The 23511-nt window shown below is 47.0% G+C and overlaps 1 protein-coding gene across 1 annotated transcript in view; it reads left to right on the top strand.

The window, feature by feature from the left end:
• DPYSL2 (dihydropyrimidinase like 2) overlaps nucleotides 1–23511 on the top strand; it is a 131588-nt gene that overhangs the window by 35725 nt on the left and 72352 nt on the right. The window lies entirely within an intron of this gene.

The following is a 23511-nucleotide window of genomic DNA, read 5'->3' as shown; positions in this document are numbered from 1 at the left end:
GATGGGTGAAATGGGTAATGGGAATTGGGGACTGCACTTGTCTTGATAAGCACCAGGTATTGTATGGAAGTATTGAATCACTACATTGTGCACGTGAAACTCTTATTACACTGTATGTTAATTAATTGGAATTTAAATAAAAACTTAAAATGCTTTCCTGGGCTTGTAGAAATAAGAAACTTTTCCTCCTACTGCTCTGGAATGGTTTACATTTTTTAAAATGTTTTTACTTGCTTTTGAGAGAGAGAGAGACCGAGCACGAGCAGGGGAGGGGCGGAGAGAGAGACACACAGAGTCCAAAGTAGGCTCCAGGCTCTGAGCTGTCAGCACAGCCCGACGTGCGGCTCGAACTCGTGAATCGCGAGATCATGACCTGATGGGAAGTGGGATGCTTAACCGACTGAGCCACCCAGGCACCCTCGGGATGGTTTCAACAACATTAGGTTTACCTGTTCTTTGAAGGTCTGACAGAACTCTCCTGGAGGGTTCTCAGCAGGAATGGCATCCTTCGACGTCTGTTGTGAAAAGATTGTTCTAGCACGAGGGTGAAGAATTTGTTAGATGTGGGAGAGCCTGGAGGCAAAATGACCAAACGAGATTTTTTCATCTCTGGCAGCAGCCGGAGGAGTAGGACAAATAGCAGACAAGTGTGGTCTCATGGGACATGGAGCACTGATCCTGGAGCCATCCAGAGCTGGAGATGAGTCAGTTGTGTCATTTTGGGCCTCAGTGTCACTAATCTGCATATATGCAAAATAGAAACAGTTCTCTTTTAACTGTCTCAACCCTTATTCCATAGCATCGTTCAGATTAACCCAGAAGACTGGTGGAAGTATAGTGCCTAGTATCACCAGGTACTTAATAAATGGCTCTTGTATTTTATTTATATCTGAAAGTCAAGATAGGGAGGGGAGAGAAGGAAATTTCAGACGGTGCAAAATTCAGAAGGTCAGCAGTGTCAATGGCAGACTACAATGAAATAGGATGAAACCTGAAAGGACACCACAGGTTGGCTGTTAGCCTCTGGATCTTAGAACAAACAGGGGAGGGTGGTGCGGGGTGGGTCGCAGCCGCTGTGTGCTGTGAGGTGGGGGAGATTGGGAGGTGAGATGGTGGGACCGGGTAGGGGGCTCTCATCTTGAAGTCCTTAGGGAAGACAAGTAGTTCACTGGGGAGGCAGGCATGGGAGGGCCCTTGTGTGTTTGTAAGTTCATTTGTTTTTGGTACAATGGGGAACCCTGATCACATTTGGGGAGTGAGAGGAAAGCCTCAGTGGTTTCCTAAGAAGGACGGATTGGCTTCAAGTGCAAGGATGGATGTGGTTGCTTGTGGATGATCAGGGCTCTCTCTACAGTCGGAAAGAGGCTGTGTGACCAGGGATGGGGGTGACGATGTCTGGTGTGCTCGGTTTTTAAGTGAAAGAGGAAGGGAGAGTATCTTTAAGGGCAAGTGAGGCCAGGGTGCATGTCAGAAGAGTGAGTTTTGGTAAAGACACTTTTTATTGAGATAGAATTCACACACCATAGACTTTCACCTCTTTAAAGTGTATGGTTCAGTGATTTCAGTTTCTTCACAAGTTATACAGCCATCACATGAGCTCCTTTCAAGGCATTTTCATCACCTCAAAAGGAAAGCACTTACACACTTACTCTCTATTTCCTCCACCCCCAGCTCCTGGGAACCACCAATTTATTTTCTGTCTCCACTGATTTGCCTATTCTGGACACTTCATATAAATGAAGTCATATAATAAGAAGCCTTCTGTGACTTGCTTCTCTCTTTTGGTTTTGTAGATTGCATGTTTGTGTCCCCCCACAAATTTGTATGTTGAATACTTAGCCGCCATTAGGATTGTAGTAGGGGGTAATGCCTTTAAGAGGTAATTAGGTCACGAGGGTGGAGCCCTCATGATGGGATTAGTGCCCTTATAATAAGATAAAGAGAGCTATCCTCTCTCTCTCTCTTTTTCTCTCTACCACGTGAGGATATGTTGAGTAGATGGCTGTCTACTTTCATCAGAGGACTTTCATCAGAACTTGACCATGCTGCTACCCTGATTTTGGAATTCTAGTCTCTAGAACTGTAAGAAATAAATGTACTTAAGTCCATGGCATACTGTTATAGCAGCCCCGACTAAGACACTCTGTATAATGTTTTCAAGATTCATCCATGTTGTAATATGTATTGGTACTTTATCCTTTTCTTGGCTGAATGATATTTCATTGTATGGATATACCGCTTTTTCTTTATCCATTCATCAGTTGACAGATACTTGCATTGTTTCTACTTTTTGGCTATTCTGAATAATGCTACTGTGAATACCTATGTGTAAGTTTTTGTGTGGACATATGTTTTCAATTTTCTAAGGTATATATTCAGGAGTGGAATTTAACTATATGTTTAACTTTGTAAGGAACTGCCAAACTGTTTTGCACAGTATGGAAACTGTATGAGGGTTCCAATTTCTCTACATCCTCACCAACACTTGTTACTGTCTTTTTGATTATAGATATCCTAGTGGGTATGAAGGGGCATCTTATTGTGGTTTGACTACATTTCCTTAATGACTCGTAATGTTGAACATTTCTTCATGTGCTTGTTGGCCATTTGGATAGCTTCTTTTGAGAAATGTCTTTTCAGGTCCTTTGCCATTTTTAAAACTTGAGTTGTTTGTTTTTTTGTTGTTGAGTTGTAGGAGTTCTTAATATATTATATATTCTTTATATATAGTCCCTTATAAGATACAGGATTTGCAAATATTTTCTCCCATTGTATGGTTGTCTTTTCACTTTCTTGACAGTATGCTTTGGAGTTGAAAATCTTAAGACTAATAACAATGACAGCAGCGACAATACTGCTGATTAGTATTATTATTAACAACTGTATTCTAATCCTTACTGGGTGTCAGACTCCATGCTAAGCCATTTATGTCGACTATCTTATTTAATCTTTACAAAGATTTCTGAGGGAAAAGTGTGAGCTCTGGAGTCAGCTATCTGGCTTCATGTTGGCAGTTGCTACTGCTTACCAACTGTATGACCTTGACCAATCTGCTGCTTCTTTCCATGCAGAGTTGCTAGTTTCTATAAGTAAAAATATAGGATACCCAGTTAAATTTGGATTTCAGATAAACGTCAAATAATTTATTATTTTGTTTAGTGTAAGTATGTCCCAAACATTTCATGGGACATAGTTACACTAAAAATATCTTTCATTGTCTTATCTGAAATCCAAATTTAACTGGGCATCCTGTGTTTTATCTGGTAATGGTATTTTTGTGACTGTCTCCTTGTTGCTTAAATGAAGGTAAGAGCACCGTCTAAGTCTTTTGGTGTCTTAATTTGTTTGGGCTGCTATCAGAAATATAGACTGGGAGGCTTAAGCAGCAAACATTTATTTCTCAGTTTGAGAAGCTGGAAGTCTGAGATCAGGGTGTCGGCTTGGACAGGTTTTCATGAGAGCCCTCTTCCAAATTGTAGGCAGTTAGCTTCTCCATGTATCGTCACATGGTGGAGAAAGAGAGAGAGAGAGAGAGAGAGAGAGAGAGAGAGAGAGAGCGCCAGCTCTCTGGCCTCCTCTGATAAGGGCATTAACTAACCCGATTCAATTAGGATTCCACCTTCATGACCTAATCCCTTCCCAAAAGGCCCAACCTCCAGATATCATCACACTCGGGCTTAAGATTTCAAAATATGAATTTTGAGGGGACATAAATATTCTATCCATGACATTAGATTTGTTTTGGGGGATTAAATGTGTAAGACATATACAGATTTTAGAGCGTGAGTTGGCACATACTAAAAACCAAACTATTACCTCTGATATTGCATGGACTTTTCCTGCTCTAGTCTGAAGACTGAATTCATTTCATAGGAGCTAAGTATGGCAGTTGTCGTAGAAAACAACAGCAACAAAGAGAAACATGACGTGTTTCAGGCCTGTTCATGCACAATTGAATACTGAGAATTTGGATTTTTTTCGGCGTAGGGGTCATGTAGAACAATATTCCGAATTGGAATGTACTAGTTGTTTACTTAGATAGGCTGGTCAAGATGAGATTGTTAATTTGTTGACATTTTGACTTGAAACAAACGTGCCAGGACACAGCCACCATCCACAATGGCACTTCCACCAGAACAGAGGCTTGACGTTAACACGCAATGCTATTCTTACGAGTTCAGATAGGTTTCTTTCATCTGAACGGTAAGTTCTCTGTTGGAACCATGCTTCGAAAAGGTGAATTATTAGGTGGGCAAGACGTGAGTCGTGGATTCACGAAGGGCAGTGAATTGTGTTTGGACAAAGAAGAATCTGGAAAGAAAAGTCTAAAAGAGGCAAAACAGAAACAAGAGAAGCATTTGCACGTCATAGGGAAATGATAAAGATTCTGGATGCACATTTATTGACAGGAAAGGCAACGGAGGAATGACTTAGACTACCCAGACGACTCCGGTAATGCATGAGAAAATGCGTATTGAACCGGATGTCCCTTCAGAGCTGACGGGCATGCAAAGGAAGATTACGTAGGTAATAAGAACATACGTATTTTATAGAAGATTTTAAAAATTCATTTTTGGTCAGTGGCATAAATAGATATGTTTACAGCTACATTTATGTTCATGGGCTGTGGGAGCTAAAATTAATTCTTACAGAGGTGATTGGGCAATAGTTTCCTAACGACTGCCTAAATATTTGGATAATTAGGGCAAAATCGAGTGTTCCGGGAGAAGCCGGGGGGGGGGGGCGGGGGTTGGGTTTTCCCCCTTCTGATTTAGCGGAGCCTGATTGGGGCCGGTTGCCCCAGCTCTGTAGAGTCAAGGCAAGTGCAGCTGTAGGAGGATTCAGCATGGGGTCCCTAACTCCAAGTGTTTTGTTCGTTTTTATTATAGCCGTACCCAGTCTTTACTGTCATTTGTACAGTATCTCATAAAAACCAACTTCTCCTTTTTTTCCAACATCTGCTTTTAAGCCTATTTTTAAACTGTATTTTGAAGTAATTTAAAATTTTAAGAAACGGTGCAAAAATAGTACAGAATATCTGTATAATTTTATCCAGTTTCTCTAAATTGTTCACATTTTACATCTGCGTTATTCTTCCTTTCTCTTTCTTTAAATGCACACACACACACACACACACACACTACTATGTATATTTTTTTTCTGAATTACTTGAAAGTTAAAAATATAATGCCCATTACTCCTTAATACTTTATAAACATACTTTAATAAAAGGCAAGGACACTCTCCTCCATAACCAAATATAACTATCAAAATTGGGAAATTAACATTGATATAGCACTACCATCTAATCTTCAGATGCTATTATTAAAATTTTGTCAATTACCTAATCATGTCCTTTTTTGGGTGTAACATCTAAGTTAAGATTCATACTTAGTTTTTATCCCTTTAATATCCTTCAGTCTGGAACAGTTATGAGATTATATAAAGGTGTGGATATCAGAAGGAGGAGACTACTGGGGGGGGCATCCTAGAAGTCTGCCTACCATAAAGAATAAGGCTTCTTATGTCAATATGTAGCATTTTGTAATTTTCAGGGCTTTTTTCTCTATTATAGTGCCCTGTGAAATTGGCACTTGACAAATACAAGCCTGGGGTTCAGAAACGTGTTGCTGCCCAAGGTCAACATGTTAATCTCTGACACAGGCAGGACTAGAACCAGTCTGGATCTCCTTCCACTAGGCAGCACTGGTCCAGCTGCCCTCTGCCTCCCCTGGGCATCCCATGATAGCCTAGGATCTGCTCTCTTTGCCTGGCCTGAGTCTCTTGTACCCCATTCTCCACACTGCAGATATTTTCAAAATATCTCATTTTCAAAAATGAGATATTTGCTCATTCCTTCAATGCCCTTTTTTAGTTTGTAATCCTACCTTCTCACTTCATTAGTGTGATCATCTAATTGTCTATTTCCTTTTGTAGTCTGTACGTTCTTGGATAATATGGACCTTGTCTGTCTTTACATGCCCAGGGCCTAGCGGAATGCTTGGTACATTATTTGTTGAGTAGGCTGGGGGAGGAAGATAATTGCAGTGTCCCTCATGAAAAGCAGAGGTCAGGGTAGACAGATAGGTCTCATCTGATGCAAAGTCTTTGTTCTTGGGAGTATGAGTTATTCGTTGCTTAGATGTGGGGTTGCAGGTATCTAGAGAGGGGGTGGTTTGAGGATTCCGTGAAGTCCAGGTCCTGGGACATGGCGAGCTTTGCAATAGTTGCCTGCTACATGGCCTCAAAGGACCAGAGTCTCAAAAGACCATGGGTTTTCTCCAGTTTTGAACATTGGCCACCTGAGAAGTGGACACACAAGCTCTGTGGCACATGAGTTGTGAAGACAAAATGTAAATACAGACTCACCCTCTAAACACCTGACACCAAGTTTTGCTAAAAGTCAGGGAAAGGGACTTACAGTGATGTGGTCCCGATTATTCTTCATTATAGTCATCTAAACATCTATTAGTTGGGGCTAATGGGTGGTTGAGATCACCATGGTCAGTTTTTAAGAAAGAAAATATTTTGTTTTATTTTAGTTGTACAGACATGCGTGTGCCAGGTCATGATGTTAAAATGTATTGTTTTACTAATAATCTTGGTCAAATGTTTGCAAAACACTGGTCTACAGTTTGCTGCTAGATGAATATATGGGCCACAGCCCGTTTGGGAGACAGGCAGTAATGTGGCCTCCTCTCTCCCTCTCTCTCTCAAAAAAAAAAAAAAAAAAAAAAAAAAAAATTATATATATATATATATATATATATATGTAAGTAAATGGGATTATATTATAGAAAGTGTTTTGTAACTTACTGTGTCCACTTAATAATATGTTGCACATGTTAAAAAAAATTAATAATTGCCTGGTTGGATGTATCATGAATTGAAACAATTCTCCATTGTTGCTACTTTTTTAGTTTCTAATAGTAGTGTGAGGAAATCTGTCAACATGTCTGTTTGCCAATCATTTCCTTTGGATATGTTTCTAGGAAAGGAATCGGTTTGTATCAAGGGATACGCACATGAAATATTTTACTTGTATTTCCCTCCATAAAGATGGTCCCAGTGTACTCTCCTGTGAAGGAAATGAAAGGACTCATTTCTTCAGATTTTGGTCAAAACTGAATGTTACCAATCTGTTTAGGTTCATTTACTTGATGGCTAAATTATGAGATCTTATTTTTTTTAACGTTTGTTTATTTCTGAGAGGGAGAGAGAGAGCAGAGAGAGAGAGAGACAGAGAGACAGAGAGAGAGAGAGGGTCCCAAGCAGTTTCCACACTGAGAGCCTACAACGTGGGGCTCGAACCACGGACCAGGAAATCATGACCTGAGCCGAAACCAAGAGTCGAATGCTTAACCCATTCAGCCACCCAGGCACCCCTGACATCTTGTTTTTTGAGAAAAATCATCCTTTTCTGAATAATGGTAAAGGTAAACATTTTCCTTTGTGTTCCTTTTTGTTTCTTCTTTTATGAATGCTTCTTCTTTTATTAATATGAATTTAGTTTCGTGTTTAAATATACTGGAATGTTCATCTTTCTCTTACTGATTTGTAAAGAATTCAAGAAGTATCTTAATTCTTTACGGTCACGGGTTCCAAATGCTTGTTTCATAGTTTGTCACCTGCCTTTTACTTTTATGTAGGATGCTGAGACATTTCTGTGAATCTTCTCCTTTATGGTTTCTAGCTTTGGTGTCAGGCTTCACAAATTTCCCTCTACCCGCCGCTAGTTTTTTTATGCTGTGGCTCCTGGAAGTCGAGAAAGTTCCAAAAGGAGGTCAGAGACGCGGGGAGGAGAGCCCTGGGAGTGCAGCGGTCCAGGACGGTGCAGTAATCACTCAGTGATGGGTTGAAACATCCCACGGGGTGATTCTTCTCCTCCTGCCTCACATTCTGCCTCCTACTGGGAGTCCCTAAGAGGCACTCTGTCAATAGCATAATAGAATTGGCTCAGCTAAAGACCAGGTGTCCTTATGCATCACAGAGCAGACCCCGCCATGCTTAATGGTCTTGGCAGGTAATCCTGACTGACCTCTGGCATGGGTTTTAGAACTTCCACAAAACGGGCTGTGTTTCCGTTCGCCAGGCCAGGCCTCATTTGGATTCCTTACAAACAAGCAATAAACAGATCTCAGGCCACTTAAAAACAGAGCCCCTTCAAAGGCTTTGCCCACTTTATTCACTGTTTAAAACAACGCTCAGATTTTATTCACGGTGATTGCAGCCCTCTGCTGGTGAGATGAACTTCCGGCCGAAAATCCGAGAAGTTCTGCGTGTCCGTCTACTTGATTTTGAAGATGGACGTTAGTGAGTGTGTCCACAGCTCACAACCAGTCTCTGTAGGGTGGGCTCAGTGAGAACTGGTCAGGGAAGGCATAGGGGGACCTCCCCTCCCTGGAGCAGACACCCGAGAATGTCTTGGTGACACCCGATAATGTCGCTCAGGGCAGGTTCCTCTCTGCTCTTTAATAGAAGCATGAACAAAGTAAGCAGCCATACTTTCTGGGTGCGGAGAGATCCTGTATAATTTACCTTTTTGGTGAAGGTGCCTGTGGGCCTCTGTGTGATCCACGTAAATATAACTGGCAGGAGTTACAATTTGCTGATCCTCCTTGTTTCCCACCAGAAAAGGAAAGAACATCACTAATTGTATGGGTGGGGCCTCCAGGTCGAAAGAGGAATTTGAACTTGAACTGGGGTCTCCCAGAGAAGGGGAGAGAGCAGTCGTCTTTGTATACTAATGGCACCTCATGCTATCCCATTGCTGTGACGTCTGTGATCTCACGGCTGCCTGCCCACAACAAGCAGAAAGGTTCATCCGGGCCTTCATCACTCAGTGTTTCTGATGTGATGCGCCAGTGGGCCCAGGGGGATGGTCTGTTGGCCTCTTGGCAACCGTAGTCGGCCATTCCCACTTTCCTGAAAGACTCTCCTCCCTCGGTGCCCATCACACCGCACGCCCTCCTGCCCGTCTATCCAGCCACTCCTTTGGAGTCTTCCCAGGCAGATCTTTTCCTAATCGCATTGGAAATATCGGAGCTGGGCGCTCTTTCTGTCCCCGGCTGGTCTCAGAGTGTCCTCTGCCTTTAATTACCGTCCTAGTTCGTTCAGGCCGCTCTAATAGGAGATACCACGGACTGGGTGGCTTATCAATAACAGACATTTATTTCTCATAGTTCTGGCGGCCGGGAAATGCAAGATCAAGGCACCCGCAGATCGGTGTGCGGCGAGAGCCTGCTTCCTGGTTCATGGACAGCTCTTTTCACTGTGTCCTCACGTGGTAGAAGGGAAAGGTGCCCTCTGGGGCCTCTTTTATAAGGGCGCTAATCCTGTTCGTGAGGGCTCTGCCCCTTGATGTAATCAATGCCCAAAGGCCCCCACCTTCTAACACCACCACACTGGGGATTAGGATTCCATATACAAACAACGGGAAGACACAGTTTATGGCAATTACCACCCACGAGCCAAGGACTCGTAAATAAATGACCTAAGCCCTAGCATCTCACCTGGGCACTTTATTGTTTCCACTTTGGTATCTAAAAGACATCTCAAATCACCATGCTTCAAATGGAAATCCCCCCCCACCGCACTCCCATGCAAATGTTGACCAGCCCCACATTCTTAGGCCCCCACATCACCCTGCTCCTGGCCTGGCCTTATATCGACCGGCCTTATATTCACCTAGAGGCAGGCCTCAGATCTAGGATTCACACTTGATATTTTTCCTACACCTACCTACATGCAATCCAGCCACGATTCCTGTTGCCAGTGGCAGTGAGAAGGGATGTCGACTCTGATCAGACTGCAGAGGCTTGATTCTTGGCTCAGCCACTTACAACTTTTGTGTCCTGGAGAAAGTCCCGTAATCTCTCTCTGTTTTCCCCCACTTCATAGGGTTTTTTTTTTGGTGGGGATTACACGTACGTATTAAGGAAGATTAACCCGACTTGACACATGTAAAGTACTTTACACATGTAAAGAGCGGTGCCTGCCACAGTAATCACTGAAGACGTGGTCACGGTTAATATTAACCTTACCTGACTTACCCGCCCGCTTTTCTCAGCGTTACCTGCCTCCACTTACTCTCAGCCACGAGCAGCTTTGCCTTCCTATAGACGGCGTCCCAACAATCCTCTTAGCTTACTGCAGCCGGAACGATCTATAGAAAGTAGGCATTAGATCTTGTTGCTCCCTGATTAAAACCCTCGAATGCTTTCCTTTTAAGTGTAGCATAAAATCTCAATTAATTTACGTGGCCTAGGAAGTCCTCCATTGCTTTCATTTCAGTTGTACGAGGCAGATACTGCCGCTGCATGGCACACTACCCCAAAATGTGGTGGAAAAACCCAACAATGGTTTTATTACATGCATGGATTCCGTGGGCTGGGAATTTGGACACAGGAGAGGAGGGATGGATTGTCTCTACGCCACCATGTCTGGGGACTCATCCGGGAAAACTTGGATGGCTTGGAGTGACTTGAACAACCAGGGATGGAATCATCTGGCACGTTGGCAATGATGGCAGGGAAGTGGGGCTCGGCTGGGACTGTCCATTGGAATTCCCACATTGACCTCTCCATGGCTGTGCTTCTTTGCATCATGGCTGCCTCAAGGTAGTTGGGTTCCTTATGTGGTGGCTCGGAACTCAGAACACGGTATATTATGACCTGTTACTTGGAAAACAAAGAGCATCTCTTCTCACGTACTCCTTTTGGTCAAAGCAATCACAATCCCACCCAGATTAAAGGAGAGGACCCACGGACCCCACTCACAATAGGAGGATATTGAAGACTTGTGGCAATGTCTTCATACTGCCACACTTCTTTTGGTCTCTCTCTTGTGCTCACGGGTTTCCAGTCACGCCTGATTCCGTCCTGTTCTGAAAACAGACCACCTAATCCTAACCTCAGAGTTCGCCCACTCTTTTGTGCTGTCCGGTGTGAACTCTCTTCTCCCAGGTAACTGCACAGTTGGTTCCTTTTCAGAGTTGGCCTAAGTCATCACTTTCAATTCGCAGAATGATTTTGAAACTTTGCTGCCAGTGATGAAGCCCTGATACCTCCTTCTAGATATGAAGTCTTAAACTCAGTTCCCAGTCAACGTGTTTTGACTTCGCCCTGTGGGGTCCAAGTCTTGACCTCTGCTGCCTGAGGCCAAGTCCAGGATTTTCCTTCCAGAGGCAAAGACCTGATTTTTTGCTCTTGGGTCTAAATCCCCGCTGAAATGTCAACTGGCCAGAAAGACCTTCCCAGACCACCATATGTAAATTGTCTCCATCTTTCTATCCTCTGTTTATGTCATTGATAGCGCTTAGCACAATCTGTAGTTATCTTGTGTGTATTTCTTTACCTGTGTATAGTGTGTAACTTCCATGAGGCAGGTTGTAAGTTTCTTTGTTTCCATTACCCTATCCCCTGGCGTATAGGAAGCACTTAAAATATCCTCGTTGGATGAATGAATGAATGAAGTTTGGGAGGGGTCAGAAATGAAGATTTAAAAGTCAGAACCATTTAAGTGGTTAACCATTAACCCATGGCAGAGAAGGAAGCTCAGATAGAAGATAATGTCAAAGATAATCAATATTTATGATAGGGTAAGAATGAACATTGAAATAGAAGGGGCATAAATGTATGAGGGGGGCCAGAAGAAAGGCATCAAAGAAGCAAGGAAGGGGACCCCGAAGGAAAACGGAGGTGATAATGTTAAATATCACAGGGAGGCCAATTAAGATGAAGATTACCAAATGTTCCTTAGGTTTGCCAAGGAGGGGGCTGTTTCCCAGAATTCTTTCTGGTAAAGAAAATTGCAGCTAGGGGAAGAGCCAGATTGCCGTGGCTAAGAGGCAAGTGGGAGCTGAAGTTGAGGAGGTGGAGACCTTGATACTTGACGCTGAGGGAAGAGCAGTGCCAGGGCAATAGCTGAGAACACAGGGCCAAGGTGGGTGGGAAAGGCTGCGGGGTGTTTCGACGTTGAAGGGAGCGAGTGGCAGAAAGGATGAGGTTCAGGAGGAAGAGGGTGGGACACAGCGTGGATTAAGAAAGAACCCTTGAGGGCGCCTGGGTGGCTCAGTCGGTTAAGCGGCCACCTTCAGCTCAGGTCCCGATCTCGCGGTCCGTGAGTTCGAGCCCCACGTCGGGCTCTGTGCTGGCAGCTCAGAGCCTGGAGCCTGTTTCAGATTCTGTGTCTCCCTCTCTCTGACCCTCCCCCGTTCATGCTCTGTCTCTCTCTGTCTCAAAAATAAATAAATGTTAAAAAAAAAATTAAAAAAAAAAAAAAAAAGAAAGAACCCTTGAACAGGCTGTCCTCTTCTGATGAGATTGTTAGCAAGGAGAGAAGATGGGCATACAAGATTCTCTGCTGGGAGTACTCATTCCATTTGTAGTTCCTTGTTTAGCATCTGCCTGGCCAGCCAGACTGTGAGGTCCATGACAGCGGGAGATGGTTAAGGTCATGACAGCTGCTGAAGCACACAGCTGAGGGTGTGACTAAATCGAGGGCTTTTCTGAGATGATGTGTCCCAATCTGTAAGGCAGTGTGAGCTTTCTCCAGCATCTCTCTACAGTGTTGGTGCAGGAATAGAGTTTTAGGGTTGCTCCAGGATCGGGGGATTGCGTGGTAAGAGGGATAATGGAAGGATTGCTGGACTGTGGAATCCAGCGGGCGTGGAGAAGGTGACTCAGCCAGCCTTGACGATGCTCTGTGGGGATGAGTCTTCATGAAGTCCTAAGAAGCAATGGCTAAAGATAAGGGCAGGCCAAGGCTTCTGGGGTCAAGAAGATGAGGGAACTGGGGTGTGTGTGTGTGTGTGTGTGTGTGTGTGTGTGTTTCATAAATTTTAAATCCAAACAGGATTATGATAGGAGTTAAGATAGAAAGAATATTGCTGCCGTAACAAATAGACCCCAATACATATAATGGCTCAAGCACAAGAGGAATTTATTTCTGTATCATATGATAGTTCAAGGTGTGTGTCTCTGATCAGGTGGCGGGGATGGGCACAGGATCCCTGCTCCACGCAGTTCATTGGAGACTCGGGCTGCTGATGGCTCGACCGCCAACACGTAGCTCTCAAGGTTGTCCAGGGAGCGTCGTCTCAGTCAGCCAGAAGGAGAAAGGAGCTCGGGGGAGCACAGAGAGAGTTGTGTCTCTAGAACAGACCATCATAGTTCCCCCCTCCGTTCAGTTGGCTAGAACCCTGCCATATCTAATTGCTAAGGAGGCTGGGAAATGTGGTGCACTTGTGTGTCCTAGAGGAAGAGGGGAACGTGGGTTTTGTGAATAGCTGTAGCCTTTGGCACGCTGCAATGTCATAGAGAGAAGGACTGATCCAGTCGCTTCCACCCTAAATAAATTGGAGAAGGGGCCCAGAAAGTGGGACGTGACAGTCACTGGAGTGGGGGTGGGGGGGTGCTTTTGGAAGGTAACGGAAGTGTGATGGTCTGGAAGTGACTTTGTTCCGTGGACAGATGGAGTGCGTAGGAGTCAGATTTATCCGGTTTCAGGGCTGGCTATGTTACTTCTGGCTATCTGATTTTGGCCCAGTTATTCAATTACATTATTTAACTCCCAGCCTTAGTCTCTTCATCTGTAAAATGGGACGGATCCCACTGATTTCGCAGGAGAAGTGGATAATGGATGTAACAATTTGTAGTGAATATTTTTCTGCTGCTGCTTATTTAAGGCTCTTCAAAGTCACAGACGGAGTGAAACCTCGTCCAAAAAGTTGGGTGACGTTGGCCAGAGCAGACCTCACATCAAGGCTACCTGGGGACCAGTGGAGCATGGAGATCAGACACGCGGAGCCCAGACCCCTTCTCCAGGGGTAATGGTTAGCCTGCTCCAGCCACCGGGCCATCTGCAGACAGACACTAGAGTTGCCTAGAACTTTCTGATTTCCAAAAGAAGGTGAACGTGTGGCTTTTTTCATGAGAAGTCTCCTCATTTGAAAATGTTGCTCAAATTAAAAATCCACCGAAACCACAGTATGGTGAAATAAAATAGGTCTCTGGGCGGATCTGGCCCATGGGCGACCATTTTGCCCCTTGCATACTCTCCATCACCGAAGGCCAGCTAGAAGCTCTGACCTCTGGATCTGTGCTGCCCCATGCAATAGCCATAACCATAAGGAGCTGGTCGAATTAAAATTAATTTAAATGAAATAAATTAAAAATTGAGGCTCCCCCCCGCCATCGCACTATGTTTCTAATGCTCTGCAACCATGGGTGGGGGTAGGGGGGAGTAGTGGCTGCTGGGTTGAACAGAGCAGATATAGAACATTCCCCTCATGGAAGAAAGTTCTTTTACAAGGCACAGCTCCCTGGATAGAAGGGGCCTGAAAGGTAGTATCTTGTTACAAGGGGCTCCCTTTCTTAGACGTGATGGATTAGGTGTTGTCCCATGGCCAGGATGGGGGGTCAGAGGAAAGACTCGCAGAGTTTCATATTGTCTCGCACACAAGAGTAAGACCCGTCTCTGGGCTGTAACTTTGGCGAGTCATGGAGATTCCTCCACTTCCGCCTGGCTCAATCCATGGCACTCCGGATGTAAAAGTTGAGACACATACCTCGTCTGACGAGAAGGTGTTACATCCTAACCCCTTTCAGGCAGAACGCTGGGGTTCCTCTGGTGGGAAGGGGCCGTGATCTGCCCTAGGTCCTGCTACGGCAGAATGGATATGGAAGGAAGGTAACTGTCATGCAGAGATTGGGACCGGTGCTTTCGTCGGGCAGGCAAAGTCCGTCAAACAGTTCAGCACTCTTTTGTCCTATTTCAGGCAAATGGGGAGCAGTGGCCGTGGTTGGTGAAGGGTGAGGAGGACTCCAAGGTACAAAGGCCAGAGGTCCATCAGTTAAGTAGAGCCCCGGGATAGGGTCCAAGAGGAGGTCACTCTGAAAGTCACTAGCTGGTAGGCAGGCAAGAGCCGTACTGTGGGAGGTCTGCCATATAAATTACCGAATCCCTTCTCCGAGAAAGATACCTATTACCCACCCCTGACTCTGGCGCCTAGCATCACTTGCATCCCGTTTGGACTTGTCTAGAAACGGAAGACTGTGGTTGACAACGTGATGGGGCATTCATAGGGTCAGGGGGGCAGGTACGGACGTTAACAATGGCTTTGAAGCAAACCTCTCGGAAACTTGACAGGGAGGGGAAAGGAGGAAAAAAATGGGGAGACCAGGAGGAGAAAGGAAGCCCCTTATGTTTGACCAAAGATCTTTTTTGTCCTCTCGTTACCTCCAGGACATTTGAGGTAAGAGAATAATAACAGCACAAAGCAAACTAAGGCCTGGAGGGTGCTTTTAAGCTGATGCAAGGGCCAGCAAAGAATTTTGTTCATTTCTTCTCCGGCACCCTCTGTCTTGGCGGCTTCAACAGTAAGAACATGAAGTGATGAGAGCCACGGCATGTAACGTTCTAAATGACACCATCTCTTTGGGGGACGTGTTGGCTGGTTGGTGTGGGCAGACACGATGGCCACAGGAGAGCTACCCGAGGTTTGCACGTGCAGGAGGCCTGGAGGAAGCTGTCAGGAGGCCCCTGCCGCCTTCGGGAAAGGAGGAGTCAGGCATTTGGACAGGTGGCTGTCCTAGGAAGGTGATGCAGAGATTGGGTGGGAGCGGGGTCCGCTGGCCTGCTCATGGCTGTCATCCTGAGCAGCACATTAACTTTCACAAGCAAGCGGGGGAAACTTCCAGGTTGTGTCAGTAAGAACTGCCGCTGAGCAGTTAACCTAGGTGGGCTGCCTAGGTGGGCTGAAGGACAAGCAAGCTGCGTTTTGGCCAACCGGCTGCGGCCATCCATGGGCGGAGAGGCTGGCTTCAGCCAGGAGGGGCCGTGTGTCCCGATCCCGCATGCTGTGTTTTTTTATTAGGATGTTGCAGCCTTACATTCTGCTGCATCCTTGCTAGTTGAAATTACAATGGCCTTGACGTAGTCTTCCCCACTTCTTCTCCACCATCTGACTTAGAGGTTGTCATGTGAATGCCCAGACCTGGCCTCCGCGGACTCAAGAAGCATCTGTGTGGGGCTCTGTTCATCTATTCACCCTTAACCCATCCATCCATCCATCCATCCATCCATCCATCCATCATCCACCTATTCATTCATCCACCCATCTACTTATGCATCCATTCTTTCAGAATCTGTTGTGTGCCCACTGTATGCAAGGCCCTAGGGTGCGCGCTGAAGAAGGGAAGTATAGTCTTCTGCCATCGAGATGCTTATCATCTAGGAGAAGGGGACAGTGTATAAAGAAATTGCACTGGAAACTGTTTCAGGCACACTGCTAGTCTTTATAGGGCCCGGTGGTGCACAACAGAAGGAGTGATCTGCTCTCCCTGGGGTCTCAGGAGTGCTGCCTAGAGGAGGCGATGGCGTGAGGGGTCAGAGAGGGGGTGGGGGTGCTGGGAGGGGTGGAGATATGAGTATAGACACAGGATACCGTCAGCCTGACCCATCCGGGGAGCATGGGGTGTGGAACAGGGATGCAGAGAGCGCTCAGGAAGGCAAGAGAAGTAGGCAGGAGCCACGCTATGCAAAAAGCCTGGACGTTGTGCTAACGATTTTGGACTTGGTGACACAGGTATTGTGGAGCCATGAAGGCATTTTAAACAGAAGAGTAATAGGGCCAGATTTGCACTCTAGGACAAGTACGGATTCAGGACAGCATGGGACCCAGAGGCGGTGGAACACTTAATTCAGCCAAAGAAAGAGGGTGACACCCCAAAGAAGGCAGTGGCCCTTCCCCTCCCAAGACCCCCAGGATTACTATCTTCCCGTGTTAGCCAGTCACCTTCAAGTGGCCACTTTACTAATTTAACTTTATTCCTCAGTTCCCGGGGCACAGAAGGGAACTCTTGGGGCACTCGGATTCCACCCCTGGATTGATTGCAGGCCTCCACCAAGTCAGCACTGCCTGGAGGTGCGCAGTCTGGTTTGAAGGCCCGCATATGTACCGCCCAGTTGGCTCTTTCCCCTCTCAGTGACTTCCTTATCTGCTTGTGGCCCAGGGGGTCCCCTTCTCTGTCTTGAGGGAGGTTGGACCCGTTCAGAAGTTGGATGGTGCTTGGCCTCTGGTGGGCGCCATCGTGGGGGGCACAGAGCCCCCAGCCCAGACCTGTGGCAGGGGGGCACAGCTTCTCTGGAGCCCAGGAGGGCAGGGGCCGTGTGTGAGGGGCTTGCGAGCTCTCTTCCTGATTACCCTTTGGTCTTCTGGGGCTGGCACACTGCGGATATTAAACTCAAACTTGAAAACAAACCGTGGGTGGGCAGAGGACAGGGGAGTGAGGAAGGAGGTCAGGAAGACACCTCTAATTAGGGAAAATTTAGCGATTCTTTAGATCTTTACAATATCCAAATGGACTGCTTCCAAGAATTCACAGACTAAGCCAATAAATCGCCCCCAAAGAGGTCTCTAGAGGACCTGTTTGAACGAATGGGCGAGAGGCATGGAGTGCTTTTGAATAAGTGAGTGGTTCTCAGTATTTGAACGCGGCTGGATTCTTTTAAGAGACTTAAACTCCTGAACTATTATTTGTAGTCCCTGGGCACACAGTTCACACGTTTTCTCAGACCCTTGCGGAACGGACGCACCTTCTGGATCAAGGAGGGCCCAGACGGACAAGGAGCTGCTTTTATTTCCTGAGTGTGTTGGAGCCCGAGCCCGAAGCGTGGGCTCAGAAAAGAAAACCCACCTGCAGGGACCTGCGGTGAGTTGTGTTGGTGAAGGCCAAGCCTGGTGCATCTGAAGGACAGGTCCCAGTGGGAGAGAAACCTGCCCACACTGTCATGAGTGGCTGCCACTCGGGCCAAATGACCCAGTCCAGCGAGGCAGATTCTTGCTGTCTGGCATTTTGAACACTTGGGTAAACGAGGACTTGAGGGGTGGCAGGTGCATGTCGGGGAGGCAGAGGTGGAAAGAGAGGCCTGGGTCACCTGGGCTGGCAAAGTGGGGCAGAGCTCTAGGAGGAAATCTGCCCGGGGGCCCGTTGGAGGGGCCCTGCTCATTCGGCTCGTGTTCGTGGAGTGTCGTGAGCTCTCAGCTAGGTGGCGCGGAGGACAAGGTGGCCGAGGGAATTTGCAGTTGTGAGATAGAGGCTAAAAATGCAGAAGGGAACAAATACACAAAATACTTGCAATTGAGATCTTTGCTGTTGAGGAGCGGCTGAGATAGGGAATTCAGTGGAGGTGGGGGGCAGGCTTCAGACAGGGTGGTCAGGGAGAGTCTTCCTGAAGAGGACAGTGAAGGGGGAGAAGGAGCCGTTTCTGCAGTGAATGGGAGAAGAGGACAGTAGCAGCAGCAGGCCACTGAGAGGAAGCTAGGAAACGGAAGGAAACCAGGGTGCCCCCGGGGAGGAGGGGGAGGAGGCGGGGAGGGCAGGTTGAGGCTGGGAAGGAAGGCGGTCTTGACAGACAGTTTGCATTTTATTTATGCAAGCAGCCAATCAGGGTCTTCCTCTTTTAGCTCAGAGGTAGCATTTTGCATTTTATTTATGCAAGCAGCCAATCAGGGTCTTCCTCTTTTAGCTCAGAGGTAGCATTTTAAGGGTTCCCCGGTCACTTACAGGTTGGCGGCAATCTATTCTGGTTATGATGAAAGGAGAGCTGGTCACTGACAGAAACCGAGTCCTGCTGGGAGATGAGGAAAGAGAGACAGAGAATTAATTTTGGGACAAGGGGGGGGTGTCTAAGGAATGCAGGAGGTCCTTGGAGCCTCGAGGGGCAGCCGGGGCAGCCGGGGACTGTGAAAGGGGTAAAGAAAGAGACAGCAGACCAGCTACAGCTGCCTCTTTCACAACGTGGGCCCTGGTTTCTGCTACGAAAGTACTTTATCATTTAAAGAACTAGCCCCTTGGGCTGTGGGGTCACACAGACCTGGATTAGAAGAACCCTGTTCTCACTCTTGGGTGTACTGGGGCCTGGGACAAGCAAGAGGTTTCTTTGAGTTTTTTTTTTCTCCTGTCTATACGATAAGGATATGAAGACTTCCCTAGTAAGATTTTGGGGGAGGATTAAATAAGCACTCAGTGCTTTACAGAGATGGTGGTAGGTGCCCACCAAATGTTAATTGCCTCCTACTGACTACATAACCAGCGTTTTACTAGAAGGCGATCAAGTGGAAAGATAGTGGGACTATTTACCACTCTTTCATAAGGTGTCCCCACAGGGTAAAGAGCAGGGCCATCCATGTACTTTGGGGAGTCGGAAAAGTCCCCGGTTGGCCTGAGACCTGAGGGTTAGTTCATGTTCTCTCAGCTTCCTTTTCTGTAAAAAAGCAGGATGTGGTGGGCAACTGGCCGGAGGTGAACGAGTTAAAAAACATCCCTTGGCCTTATCTCTGGAGATTCTAATCAGGAGGTCTGAGCTGGGGCCCCAGGTGGTTGTGAAGCAGAGGCAAAGTCATTCCAGGAACCCTGAGACAAGGCCTTTTTCTAGTCCTGAGTCACCCTCCAGATGAGGACAGAGGGGACCAAGAATGCATTCTACTCATTTACCACCAGAGGGCGGGCCTGAGGCATGATGGCCAATGCAGACCATGCTGTCTGTCTCCAGCTCCCCGCACAAAGAGCCCAGGGGAAATCTGCAGTGGCACAGAGGATGATGTGCAAGGCAGGTAATGAAGGAGTCATAAGAGGAGCAAGCCAAAAGCTACTAGATTCTGAAGTTCATGCATTCCTCTGGGTCGTGCTGTCTGACAGCGTTGGCACCGATGGGCCTCTTGTCTTCACCCAGTAAGGGCTTCATCAAGACGCTTTCCCAGCCCCAACTGAGTTGACCAATACTCTTTCCGGTGCTAGAAAAAGCAGCATCTGGCTCAAAGGGCCAGTCACATCCACCTCATGGGTCACCACTCCGTAACCCTGGGTAAAGGATGCACCCGCTGGAAAGGCTTGGATCCGTTGGCCCTTGGCTATTCCTCTGCAGAGGGCCCCTTCAGGGTCATGCACACAAAGGAAACAGTTGTTATGGCCCGATTCCATCTGCAGAGAAGAAGGCATCACTTCCAGCTCAAGTGTCCTAGTCAATGCCCTTAGTTTTTGGCAAGGAAGAATTCCAGGACCTTCTCTTTACCACTGCGTTAATTTTAACCTCTGCTGCAGACTGCACTTGAGGCTGTAGCCCTTGGCGTCAGTACTGCAGCAATGTGGGGACCTTGGAGTTTTCTCTTTGCTGCGTCTAGGCTCCACTCTTCCCGTCAGAATTTATGCTTTGGAGTTTCCCTACTCTGTGACATCCTGAACGTTCCACTTCCGCAGAGGCCCGGGGGCTGGTGGGGGGGGGGGCATAGAAGCAGAAATGGCTACTTGCAGCTTCCCAAAGGGGGAAGATGAAACCAAGAGACGTGGTGGGCCTGGTCCGAGACAGGACACGTACTGTGGAGGGCGCTGAGGAACTGAAAGCAGCCGAGTCACCCTGCAGCGCCCTAGTGACGGGACTTCATCTCCCCACCCCCAGTTCCCAGCAGGTTGTAGGACTCAAACATTTAAAAATCCTGACTGAATGTCATCACTCGTACATCTAAAGTCCCCACCCTGTCGGACCCCGTATGGGGGAAGACGTGGGTAAGATTTTTGAAAGAGTTCTGAGTCTCTGTGAACTCAAACCTTCAACGGAAGGAAAATCCTGCTCCCCTCAGCATGGTATATTGGAGGATGTATTGTGTAGGTGGTGGGATATGATAAAGGGTGTTATGCAGGCACGTACAAAGAATAACGGAAGAATGGAGAAAAGAATGATCTAAACTGCAAGAATGATCTTGCAGTTTCCGGGACTTGGAGGAGAGAAGGAAGACCCAGCAAGGCGACAGTGCTAAGAGAAAGGCTGAGTTGGGGATTTTGTTGACATTAAAACTCACCGTGGCAGTGACATGGAAGTACCTTTTTTTCTTACACGATAGCATTTAGTTATATGTCAAACACTGAGGGCCCCCTGCCACGGATCAGGCAGGGTACCGGTCACTGGAGAAAAAGAAATGCAAGGCTCTTAGCTTTTAGGAGTCATGCTCTGATAGAAGAAACCAACAAGTAATTACAATACAGAAGGGTGTATGTTTTCAGGAGAGGCTAAAACAGGAGGTTGTGCTTAATGTGTTAGGGGGCGGGAGGGAAGCAGATTTCACTGAGGAGGGGATCTTCAAGCTCCCTTTTAGAGGAAGGGTTGAGGGAAAAGGGAGAGAGGTGAAGGGAGGAACACAGGGCAGGGCATGGATTTGAGAAGGCACACGGCCTCGAGGGGCAGTGTGTGTGCGCGTTGGTGCACGTTTGCGTGTAGCCCCTGAGCATGGGGAGGAGACGTGGGTGTCAGGGATGGGAGGTAAAGCTGCAGAGGAGGCGGTGGTCAGAGACTGGTATAGAACCTGGTAGAACGCTTGTGTTTCATGTTTGAAATGCATTTAATTTTTTAAAAGTTTAGAAAAACCACATCCGAGAACAGGCTAACATATTTGGTTTGGGGATAATGATTTGTAACTTTACAGGAATTTTGAGTGTTTATTTAAAGACAATGTGAGAAAATAGTCTATGTTAACAAGTCTATCGGTGCAGAGTGGGTGGAAAATTCTTCCCCACCCCCTTTTATTTTTCTGCATTGCATCGAGCGGTAAGAATGATACGAAATGCAGATTGCAGACAGTTCTTTTCCTTGGCCAATGAAAACTATTTGGTATCTTCTTTGTGCCAAATACTCTTAGGCTCTAGTCAGAACAGACAAATCAACTTAAGCCTTAAATCTTTGAATATGTGTAAGTGGAAATGTCAATTACCGTGGACTCATATTGATGGCTACTGAAATAAGGCTAATACAAATAAGACTGACACAAAAGCTATTAGGAGCTTTTATTACAAAGCAAAATATTCGATGGCAAATCAGAAAATAACAAGATATAGTTCAATCTGTCAAGATCAAAAGGTTCGGGAGTGGGAAAATATAACAAGAATGTTAACAATTTAATTAGAAGTCATTTTGTTTTAAATTAGTTTGAATCTCATTATTTGCTTGCTTGTCAAGTGGTATTTTTTCATGATTTAATAGGACACTTGCCCCCACCCCTGTTGGAACCTACAGTTGGCTCTCACTGGTAGGAGGGCACATTTTAGCTTTCTCAGACTTGTAACTTTAACCCTTACAGGATGACACCAAAAGCTGCTGACGTCAAGTCACTTTACTCTTAGCACATCACGTAGTTGCGGTGGGGGGGGGGGGGGCGAGGAGGAGTGCTTCTACTTTACTTTCAAAATGCACAGCTAATTGGAACTTGAGTGAATTAATCAACCATGAAGCTTGCTGCATGCCCTAAAGCTCCTTTCTGGGATCTCAGAATTTATCAGAATAGAAGCGAAAGAGTACAATCTTACATCTTTTGGACAGATAACCATCCAAAGTGGCCAGATGCAGAAAGACATTGGAACGTGGGCCCACAGTAGCCCCAGGATTATTTTGTCTTTATCTGGCTAATCTTTGCTGAGCAGGTATGAGCCAATTAAACGGATTCTTTTTTTTTTTTTTTTTCACAGCTGCCCGATGGCCTAGATTATGGAAGGATTTTTCTATTGTTTGATCTCAAGTAGAGAAAACCAAAGCCATGGGCCTGCCCAGATGTTTTAGTCATTGTACCTGCTTGGGCAACATCTCCGAAGAGATGACCCCTGGTAGACCCCTTGGGATCAACTGGACCAGTTGACTGGACCAGGGATTCCGCAGTAAGAGTGCCACTGCATGATTTGGACCAGCAAAGCTAAGGGATTCCAGGCCTGTTCAATGGCTAGCGCCAAGAGAGCCGTTCAAATTGTAATTAACATCTGCCTGGGATCGCCTATTAACTCTGATTCCGGACGTTTTCCTATGACTCAGTTTCCCTTTCTTTGGGGGTATAAGATCTTTTCATTCCTCTTCCTGCCTCTCCACAGTTCATCACCTCTTTCGGTCCCATTGTGTGATGTGGAGGCCCCTCTGCAGCACTGTAAATCCTCGGGCACGGTAATCTCAAGTTTTTCTTCAACAGATCTGCAGGCACCGGTGAAATGCGCCCGTCTAAACCCCCAAACGGGCGTGAGCGGGCCTGACTCCTAAAGAGAGCAGGGCCGCAGACCGGGCTTCCCCCCGACGCCCCGCGGGCCGTAAAAGGCTTTCAGGGCGTGGTGTCCTGTCTCTCTCTCCCAGCTCCAGCAGCCGACCACAGCCTTCCCGCGCGGCCTCCCTTCCCTGCTCAGGGTCCTCAGGGCTTTGGCCTCTACTGCCCGCTGCCAGGCCACGGAAGCCTGCGACCCGGCGTCCGCCCTCAGGCTAGCTCTCCTCCCGCAGAGGGCCGCGCCTCGCCTCGACCGGCGCCCCCCGCGCCCCCAGGGAGCCCGGCCGCGCGCCCGACGCCCCCACGCCGCCCGGCTCGCAGGCCCGCGTCCAGCAGCCCCTCTCTCGGGGGCCGGGCGGCGGACGGGCGTGGTCGGCGCGGCGCCGCGACGAGCCCTCCCCGCCCCGTTCCCCTTCCATCCGCTCGCTGCCATTTGAATT

Source organism: Acinonyx jubatus, chromosome B1 (assembly GCF_027475565.1).
Source record: "Acinonyx jubatus isolate Ajub_Pintada_27869175 chromosome B1, VMU_Ajub_asm_v1.0, whole genome shotgun sequence".
Classification (NCBI taxonomy): domain Eukaryota; kingdom Metazoa; phylum Chordata; class Mammalia; order Carnivora; family Felidae; genus Acinonyx; species Acinonyx jubatus.
Note: the sequence above shows the minus strand (reverse complement) of the source record. Positions and strands in the feature narration are given on the sequence as shown.